The following is a 9320-nucleotide window of genomic DNA, read 5'->3' as shown; positions in this document are numbered from 1 at the left end:
TGATGAGCTTTGGAGATGAACCTTTCCATCTCCCATGACTCGGAGGTGGAAGCTTTTGTCTTCCCTTTCCCTTTTCTAGAGGATTCTTCTGTCTTGGGTGCCATCAATGGTAATGGAAAAACAAAAAGCTTATGTTTTTACCACACCAAACTTAGAATTTTGCTCGCTCTCGAGCAAGAGAAGAAAGAATAGATGAAGAAGAAGAAGAAAATATGGAGAGGAGGGGGGAGGTGTGTTTCGGCCAAGAAGAGAAAAGCGGGTTGTGTTGTCTGAAAATGAGGAAGAATGGAGGGTTATATATAGGGAAGGGAGGGGGTAAGTTCGGCCATTTAGGGTGGGTTTGGGTGGGGAATTGATTTTGAATTTTGAAGGTAGGTGGAGTTTATGAGGTAGGTTTACGGGGAAGAGAGGATGGGATGTGAGTGGTGAAGTGGTGATAGGGAAGAGAGATTGAGGTGATTGGTGAAGAGTTTTGGGGAAGAGTATTTATGGGATTGTGTAAAAGAGGGGTAGGAAGAAGTGAGTGGAGGTAGGTGGGGATCCTGTGGGGTCCACAGATCCTGAGGTGATCCTGTGGGGTCCACAGATCCTGAGGTGTTCAAGGATTTACAACCTTGCACCAAATTGGGCATGCAAAATGCTCTTGCACACAACTCTGGGCGTTCAGCGCCAGATTGGTGCTTGTTCTGGGCGTTGAACGCCCATTTGTTGCCCATTTTTGGCGTTGAACGCCAGAACCATGCTTGTTCTGGGCGTTCAGCGCCAGCTCTTCTCCAGGGTGCATTTCTGGCGTTCAAACGCCTAGATGCTGCCCATTTCTGGCATTCAGCGCCAGAACCATGCTCTGTTCTGGCATTGAACGCCCAAAATATGCTTCTTACTGGCGTTTAAACGCCAGTAAGGTCTTCCTCCAGGGTGTGATTTTTCTTCTGCTGTTTTTGATTCCGTTTTCAATTTTTACATTTATTTTGTGATTCCACATGATCATGAACCTAATAAAATATGAAAAACAATGAAAATTAGATAAATAAACATTGGGTTGCCTCCCAACAAGCGCTTCTTTAATGTCAATAGCTTGATAGTGGGCTCTCATGGAGCCTCACAGATGTGCAGAGCTTTGTTGAGACCTCCCAACACCAAACTTAGAGTTTGGATATGGGGGTTTGACACCAAACTTAGAGTTTGGTTGTGGCCTCCCAACACCAAACTTAGAGTTTGACTGTGGGACTTTGTTTGACTCTGCTTTGAGAGAAGCTTTTTATGCTTCCTCTCCATGGATGTAGAGAGAGATCCTTGAGTTATAAACACAAGGTTGTCCTCATTTATTTGAAGGATCAATTCTCCTCTGTCCAAATCAATCACAGCTCTTGCTGTGGCTAGGAAGGGTCTTCCAAGGATGATGAATTCATCCTCATCCTTCCCAGTATCTAGGACTATGAAATCAGTAGGGATGTAAAGGCCTTCAACCTTTACTAACACGTCCTCTACTTGTCCATAAGCCTATTTTCTTGAATTGTCTGCCATCTCTAATGAGATTTTAGTGGCTTGCACCCAAAGATTCCCAGTTTCTCTATTACAGAGAGGGGCATGAGGTTTATTCCTGAACCAAGGTCACACAGAGCCTTTAAGATCATGGTGCCTATGGTACAAGGTATTAAGAACTTTCCAAGAACCTGTTTCTTCTGAGGCAATGTCAGTTGATCCAGATCACTTAGTTCATTGGGGAACAAGGGAGGTTCATCTGCCCAAGTTTCAATACCAAATAATTTGGCATTCAGCTTCATGATTGCACCAAGGTACTTGGTAACTTGCTCTTCAGTAACATCCTCATTCTCTTCAGAAGAGGAATACTCATCAGAGCTCATGAATGGCATAAGGAGGTTTAATGGAATCTCTATGGTCTCTTGGTGAGCCTCAGATTCCTTTGGATCCTCAGAGGGAAGCTCCTTATTGATCACTGGACGTCCCAGGAGGTCTTCCTCCTTGGGATTCACGTCCTCTTCTTCCTTTACAGGTTCGGCCGTGGTGATCAATTCAATGGCCTTGCACTCTCCTTTTGGATTTTCTTTTGTATTGCTTGGGAAAGTACTAGGAGGGATTTCAGTGATCCTTTTACTCAGCTGGCCCACTTGTGCTTCCAAATTTCTAATGGAGGATCTTGTTTCATTCATGAAACTCACAGTGGCCTTAGATAGATCAGAGACTAAGTTTGCTAAATTAGAAGTATTTTGTTCAGAGTTCTCTGTCAGTTGCTGAGTGGATGATGGAAAAGGTTTACTATTGTTAAACCTGTATCTTCCACCATTATTAAAGCCTTGTTGAGGCTTTTGTTGATCCTTCCATGAGAAATTTGGATGATTTCTCCATGATGGATTATAGGTGTTTCCATATGGTTCACCCATGTAATTCACCTCTGCTATTGCAGGGTTCTCAGGATCATAAGCTTCTTCTTCAGAAGATGCCTCTTGAGTGTTGTTGGATGCAGCTTGCATTTCATTCAGACTCTGAGAAATTATATTGACCTGCTGAGTCAATAGTTTGTTCTGAGCCAATATGGCATTCAGAGTATCAATTTCAAGAACTCCCTTCTTCTGAGGCGTCCCATTACTCACAGGATTCCTCTCAGAAGTGTACATGAACTGGTTATTAGCAACCATGTCAATGAGTTCTTGAGCTTCTGCAGGCATTTTCTTTAGGTGAATGGATCCACATGCAGAAGTATCCAATGACATCTTTGATAGCTCAGATAAACCATCATAGAATATATCCAGGATGGTCCATTCTGAAAGCATGTCAGAAGGACACTTTTTGGTCAGCTGCTTGTATCTTTCCCAAGCTTCATAGAGGGATTCACCTTCTTTCTGTCTGAAGGTTTGAACATCCACTCTAAGCTTGCTCAACTTTTGAGAAGGAAAGAACTTGGCTAAGAAAGCCGTGACCAGCTTATCCCAAGAGTTCAGGCTATCCTTAGGTTGAGAGTCCAACCATACTCTAGCTCTGTCTCTTACAGCAAAAGGGAAAAGCATGAGCCTGTAGACTTCAGGATCTACTCCATTAGTCTTGACAGTATCACATATCTGCAAGAATTCAGTTAAAAATTGAAAAGGATCTTCTAATAGAAGTCTATGAAACTTGCAGTTCTGCTGCATCAGAGAAACTAGCTGAGGTTTTAGCTCAAAATTGTTTGCTCCATGTAAATTGGAATTAGGTGCAGTAAAGTCACCAAGCATTCTCCTTGCATTATTGTTGTTGGGTTCGGCTGCCATCTCCTTTACTTGTTCGAAATTTTCAATAAGGTTGTCTCTGGATTGTTGTAATTTAGCTTCTCTTAGTTTTCTCTTCAGAGTCCTTTCAGGTTCTAGATCAACTTCAACAAGAATGCCTTTTTCCTTGTTCCTGCTCATAAAAAAGAGAAGAGAATAAGAAAAGAAGAGGAATCCTCTATGTCACAGTAAAGAGGTTCCCCTGTGTGAGTAGAAGAAAAGAAGAAGAAAAAATTCGAACACAGATGGAAGAGGGGGTTCGAATTTGGGTGAGATGAAGTGTTAGTAGATGAATAAATAAATAAAAGGAGATAAGAGAGAGAGATAATTTTCGAAAATAATTTTTGAAAAAGAGTTAGTGATTTTCGAAAATAGTTTTTTTGAAAAAGGTTAGAGATTTTTCGAGAATTAAATCAAAAATTAAAATAATTAGTTAATTAAAAAGAATTTTTTGAAAAAGAGGAGAGATATTTTCGAAAATTAGAGAGAAAGAGTTAGTTAGGTAGTTTTGAAAAAGATAAGAAACAAACAAAAAGTTAGTTAGTTAGTTGAAACAAATTTTGAAAAGATAAGAAGTTAGGAAGTTAGAAAAGGTATTTTGAAATCAAATTTTTGAAAAAGATAAGATAAGAAGATATTTTTTTTTGAAAAGATATGATTGAAATTAGTTTTGAAAAAAATTTGATTTTTAAAATCACAATTAATGACTTGATTCACAAGAAATCATAAGATATGATTCTAGAACTTAAAGTTTGAATCTTTCTTAACAAGTAAGTAACAAATTTGAAATTTTTGAATCAAAACATTAATTGATGATGTTATTTTCGAAAATTAGGAGATAAAGATAAGAAAAAGATTTTTGGAAAATATTTTTAAAATTTTCAAAAATAACTAAGAAAATTGAAAAAGATTTGATTTTTGAAAAAGATTTTGAAAAATATAAGATTTTTAAATTGAAAATTTGATTTGACTCATGAAAATAACTAAATTTTTAAAAAAATTTTGAAATAGTCAAATCTAATTTTCGAAATTTTAAGAGGGAAAAAAAAAGGGAAAGATATTTTTTTGATTTTTTTGAATTTTTATGATGAGAGAGAAAAACATGCAAAATGATGCAATGCATGAAAGTTATGGATCAAAGCAAGGAATGTATGCAAGAATGCTATGAATGTCAAGATGAACACCAACAACACTTTGAATGTCATGATGAACATCAAGACTTATTTTTGAAAATTTTTATATGCAAAGAAAACATGCAAGACACCAAACTTAGAAATCTTTCATGTTTAGACACTAAGATTTCAAGAATGCATATGAAAAACAAGAAAAGACACAAAACAAGAAAACATCAAGATCAAACAAGAAGACTTACCAAGAACAACTTGAAGATCATGAAGAACACCATGAATGTATGAATTTTTCGAAAAATGCAAAGAATTTTTAGAAAAAATGCAATTGACACCAAACTTGAAATTTGACTCAAGATTCAAATAAGAAACACAAAATATTTTTGATTTTTTTCTGATTTTATGATTTTTTTTTGTATTTTCTTTTAATTTTTTTCGAAAATTATTTTGAAAAAGAAAAATAAGGATTCCAAAATTTTTAATATAAATTCCAGGAATCTTATGCTCTTTAAGCTAAAGCTCCAATCAAAGGGTCAGGCATGGCTTAATAGCCAGCCAAGCTTTAGTATGTAACTTAGACATGACACGCCTAGCATGCCCTATCCAAAAGAATTAGACATGGCTTTACAGCCAGCCAGGCTTCAACATGCTTCATGAAACGCTAGAATTCATTCTTAAAAATTCTGAAGAAAAATATATTTTTTTTAAAAAACATTTTTATTTTAAATTTTTTTTTTCGAAAACAAAGAAAAAAGTTTTTGAAAGATTTTTGAAAAAAATTTTCTTTTGAAAAGAAAACGAAAAGAAAGTTACCTAATCTGAGCAACAAGATGAACCGTCAGTTGTCCAAACTCGAACAGTCCCCGGCAACGGCGCCAAAAACTTGGTGCACGAAATTGTGATCTCTGGTAATGGCTCCAACAACTTGGTGCTCTAATCTCAATTCATAATTTGTCACAACTTCGATACAACTAACCAGCAAGTGCACTGGGTTGTCCAAGTAATAAACCTTACGTGAGTAAGGGTCGATCCCACGGAGATTGTTGGTATGAAGCAAGCTATGGTCACCTTGTAAATCCCAGTCAGGCAGATATAAAATAATTATGGAGTTTTTGAAAATAAATAATAAACTAAGGATAGAAACACTTATGTAATTCATTGGTGAGAATTTCAGATAAGCGTGTAGAGATGCTTTCGTTCCTCTGAATCTCTGCTTTTCCGCTGTCTTCATCCAATCAGTCTTACTCCTTTCCATGGCTGGCTTTATGTAAGGGCATCACCGTTGTCAATGGCTACATCCCATCCTCTTGTGAAAATGGTCCAAATGCTCTGTCACAGCACGGCTAATCATTTGAGGTTCTCGATCATGCTGGAATAGGATTCACCCTCCTTTTGCGTCTGTCACTACGCCCAGCAATCGCGAGTTTGAAGCTCGTCACAGTCATTCAATCCCTGAATCCTACTCGGAATACCACAGACAAGGTTTAGACTTTCCGGATTCTCATGAATGCCACTATCAATCTAGCTTACACCACGAAGATTCTGATTAAGAGATCTAAGAGATACTCATTCAATCTAAGGTAGAACGGAAGTGGTTGTCAGGCACGTGTTCATAAGTAATGATGATGATTGTCACGTTCATTACATTCAGGTTGAAGTGCAAATGAATATCTAAGAAGCGGAGCAAGTTGAATTGAATAGAAAAACAGTAGTACTTTGCATTAATCTTTGAGGAACAGCAGAGCTCCACACCTTAATCTATGGAGTGTAGAAACTCTACCATTGAAAATACATAAGTGATAATGGAGTTCATTGGTCTCGGCCCCAGAGGGGAACCGGAGTAACCAAGACTTGATCCGAAGATGAAAATACAATAGTAAAAAGTTCTATTTATACTAAACTAGCTACTAGGGTTTATAGGAGTAAGTAATTGATGCATAAATCCACTTCCGGGGCCCACTTGGTGTGTGCTTGGGCTGAGCTTGAATGTTACACGTGGAGAGGTCATTCTTGGAGTTGAACGCCAGCTTTTGTGCCATTTTGGGCGTTGAACTCCACTTTGCAACTTGTTTCTGGCGCTGGACGCCAGAATTGGGCAGAGAGCTGGCGTTGAACGCCAGTTTGTGTCGTCTAAACTTGGACAAAGTATGGACTATTATATATTGATGGAAATCCCTGGATGTCTACTTTCCAACTCAATTGGAAGCGCGCCATTTTGAGTTCTGTAGCTCCAGAAAATCCACTTTGAGTGCAGGGAGGTCAGAATCCAACAACATCAGCAGTCCTTCTTCAACCTCTGAATCTGATTTTTGCTCAAGTCCCTCAATTTCAGCCAAAAAATACCTGAAATCACAGAAAAACACACAAAATCATAGTAAAGTCTAGAAATATGAATTTAACATAAAAACTAATGAAAACATCCCTAAAAGTAACTAGATTCTACTAAAAACATACTAAAAACAATGCCAAAAAGCGTATAATCATCAAAACCCAATTACAATTTTTCTTTTAAGCATTCCAACTCAAGGTCTTCCTTTCAATCAACTCCCATCCAAGTTATGGAACTACTCGCTCATTGTGAATGTAGGACTCATAATATGGGAAAGGAAAATATAGAAAGACATGATAAACAGTAATCAAAGAAATCAATTAAAAATAAAAGTAATTCTTGTATTAATAAATTCTAAAATAATCCAATAGTAAAATTGAGTAAATTAAGGACATGGAAGAGTAAGAGACAAATAAAGAGAACGAACTAGAATGACGAAGTCTTGCTGAGGCAATAACTCTTCTCAATATCCCAATGCAAAAACAATAATAATTGAAATCCTAGGAACTATGAATGTATAGAGAGAAAACCCTTGAGGATGAGTAAAACTAGATCTAAAAACTAAAACTGTGTAGAATGAATTGTTCCCTCTCGTTTCTGCATGTTCCCTGGCTCTAGTCTGCTTTTCTGGGCCAAAAACTAGGTCAAAACAGGGCCCAAAATCGCCCCCAGCGAATTCTGCAGATTATGCAGATCGCGCATGTCACGCGATCGCGTCATTCATGCGGACGCGTCATTCAGCGTTTTCTTTGCCACGCGTGTGCGTCGTCTACACCTTCGCGTCACTGATGTAGTTTTCAATCCGCGCAGTCGCGTGAGCCATGCGTCCGCGTCACTGTAATTTCCTCTATATCGCGCGGCCGCGTGAGCCATGTGTCCGCGTCACTTCTCGCTGGTCATCTCCTCAATTTCTTGTGTTCCTTCTATTTTTGTAAGCTTCCTTTCCAATCTCCAACTCATTCATGCCCTATAAAGCCTGAAACACTTAACACATAGATCACAGTATCGAATGGAATAAAGGAGAACTAAAGTACATAATTAAAAGTCTCTAGGAAGCAAGTTTTCAACCATAAAGCATTTTTAGGAAAGAATTATAAATGCATGCTTTTTTTAATGAATAAGTGGGTAAAGAGTTGATAAAACCACACAATTAAACACAATATAGACCATAAATTAATGGTTTATCAACGGTGCGCCAGTCACTATATCCTTGGGATGATTTATAATGAAATAGATGTTGTTGTTGTTTTCCTTCTCTACCGCAAGAGTGTGCCAGGCACTATATCCTTGGCTTAAACATGCGAGTGTGCCCGGCACTATATCTGTGGGTTAATAGAGTGTGCCCGGCACTATATCCGTGGGCGTGGCGGAAAGGCGACATCCAGAAGGATGTGTCGGGTTGGCATTTATAGATCGACAAGTGATATCACGAGCCAATAGGATAGACATTCATCATATGCATCTCTTATGTGCTTATTTGCTTTGATTATTTAAGTTTTCCTAATTGTATAACATGCCTACTTGCTTATTGAATTACTTGTTATATATGAATACTATCGGTGCTTTACTTGCTTGCATTATCTGTGATTGTTTGGTGATGAGGAGGATAGGAAGGTGGTGGCGATGGGTCGCGTGGAGGGTAGGTTGGTGAAGGCTGTGGGATACATCAGTGTGGTTTAGTATTAGTTAGAAATTTCCTAAGTTTAGATAACCCTGTTTATGGTTTATGGTTTAAGTTATTTGTTTTATTTTGTTAAGGCTTGAATATTCTGTATCGATATAAAGTTTTAGGATTGCCTTCAGCGTCTCGGAACCTTATATCTTACATTATTTGGCACTATTACCATACTGAGAACCTCCGGTTCTCATACCATATTATGTTGTTTTTCAGATGCAGGTCGTAACCCACCTCAGTGAGTTGCTTGATGGTAGCAGAGCGGAGGATCTTCTTCTATCTTGTTGTCATTTTGGTTATTTTGATTAGAACTATCACTTTTGTATTTCCTTTTACCTTAGAGGCTTACTTTGAGAGTGATATTCTGTATAAGCTGTTTTACTTTCAAAACTCTGTATGTCTGTTTTTAATTAGTCGGCCTAAACTCTACAGGCTCAGACTAGTATCTTATGATTATTATAGTCTTGTATAACTACATATATCTTGTTACCTTACGTAGCGGATCTTATCCTCTATGCTTGTAGTTTCGTGTGAACGTTCGCGCTTTGTAATTCCATATTTTAGCTTATTTTATTCATCGGGCTTCTATAATTATTACTCCTTCTATATATATTCACGTATAAGCCTTAAATTTGTCGTAACCTTTGATTAACCTTTGCTTTACGACATGAGGTAAGGTTTAGGGTAATTAGGGTGTTAAATTTAGTAGTATCAGAGTGGTTCGTCCTCGTGAGCCTGTGGGATAGATCGATTGTGCTTCATTGTATACTTTGGGTCATTTTTATTTCATGCTGTTTAGGTAATCTACTTGATATTTTAGAGCATGCTTGTTTGTGATTGCCGTTTAGGGATGATTGAAACATTAGGCTTTTGATATTAAGACTGATCACCTTGATATCGATTGATTGGTCTAGCCAGGAACCCTA

At 37.7% G+C, this 9320-nt stretch overlaps 1 non-coding gene across 1 annotated transcript; it reads left to right on the top strand.

Annotated features, from left to right (window-relative positions):
• The first annotated feature begins 2786 nt into the window (after nt 1-2786).
• On the top strand, nt 2787-2894 carry LOC148579760 (small nucleolar RNA R71). The gene has a single exon (XR_015897257.1). It is a non-coding gene; the product is annotated as a small nucleolar RNA R71 (small nucleolar RNA).
• Nucleotides 2895-9320: the final 6426 nt, after the last annotated feature.

The sequence above is a fragment of the Arachis ipaensis genome, chromosome B10 (assembly GCF_059453495.1).
Source record: "Arachis ipaensis isolate K30076 ecotype BB chromosome B10, ASM5945349v1, whole genome shotgun sequence".
Taxonomy (NCBI): Eukaryota; Viridiplantae; Streptophyta; class Magnoliopsida; order Fabales; family Fabaceae; genus Arachis; species Arachis ipaensis.
The sequence above is the reverse complement of the archived record's forward strand: the minus strand, read 5'-3'. Positions and strand labels throughout refer to the sequence as shown.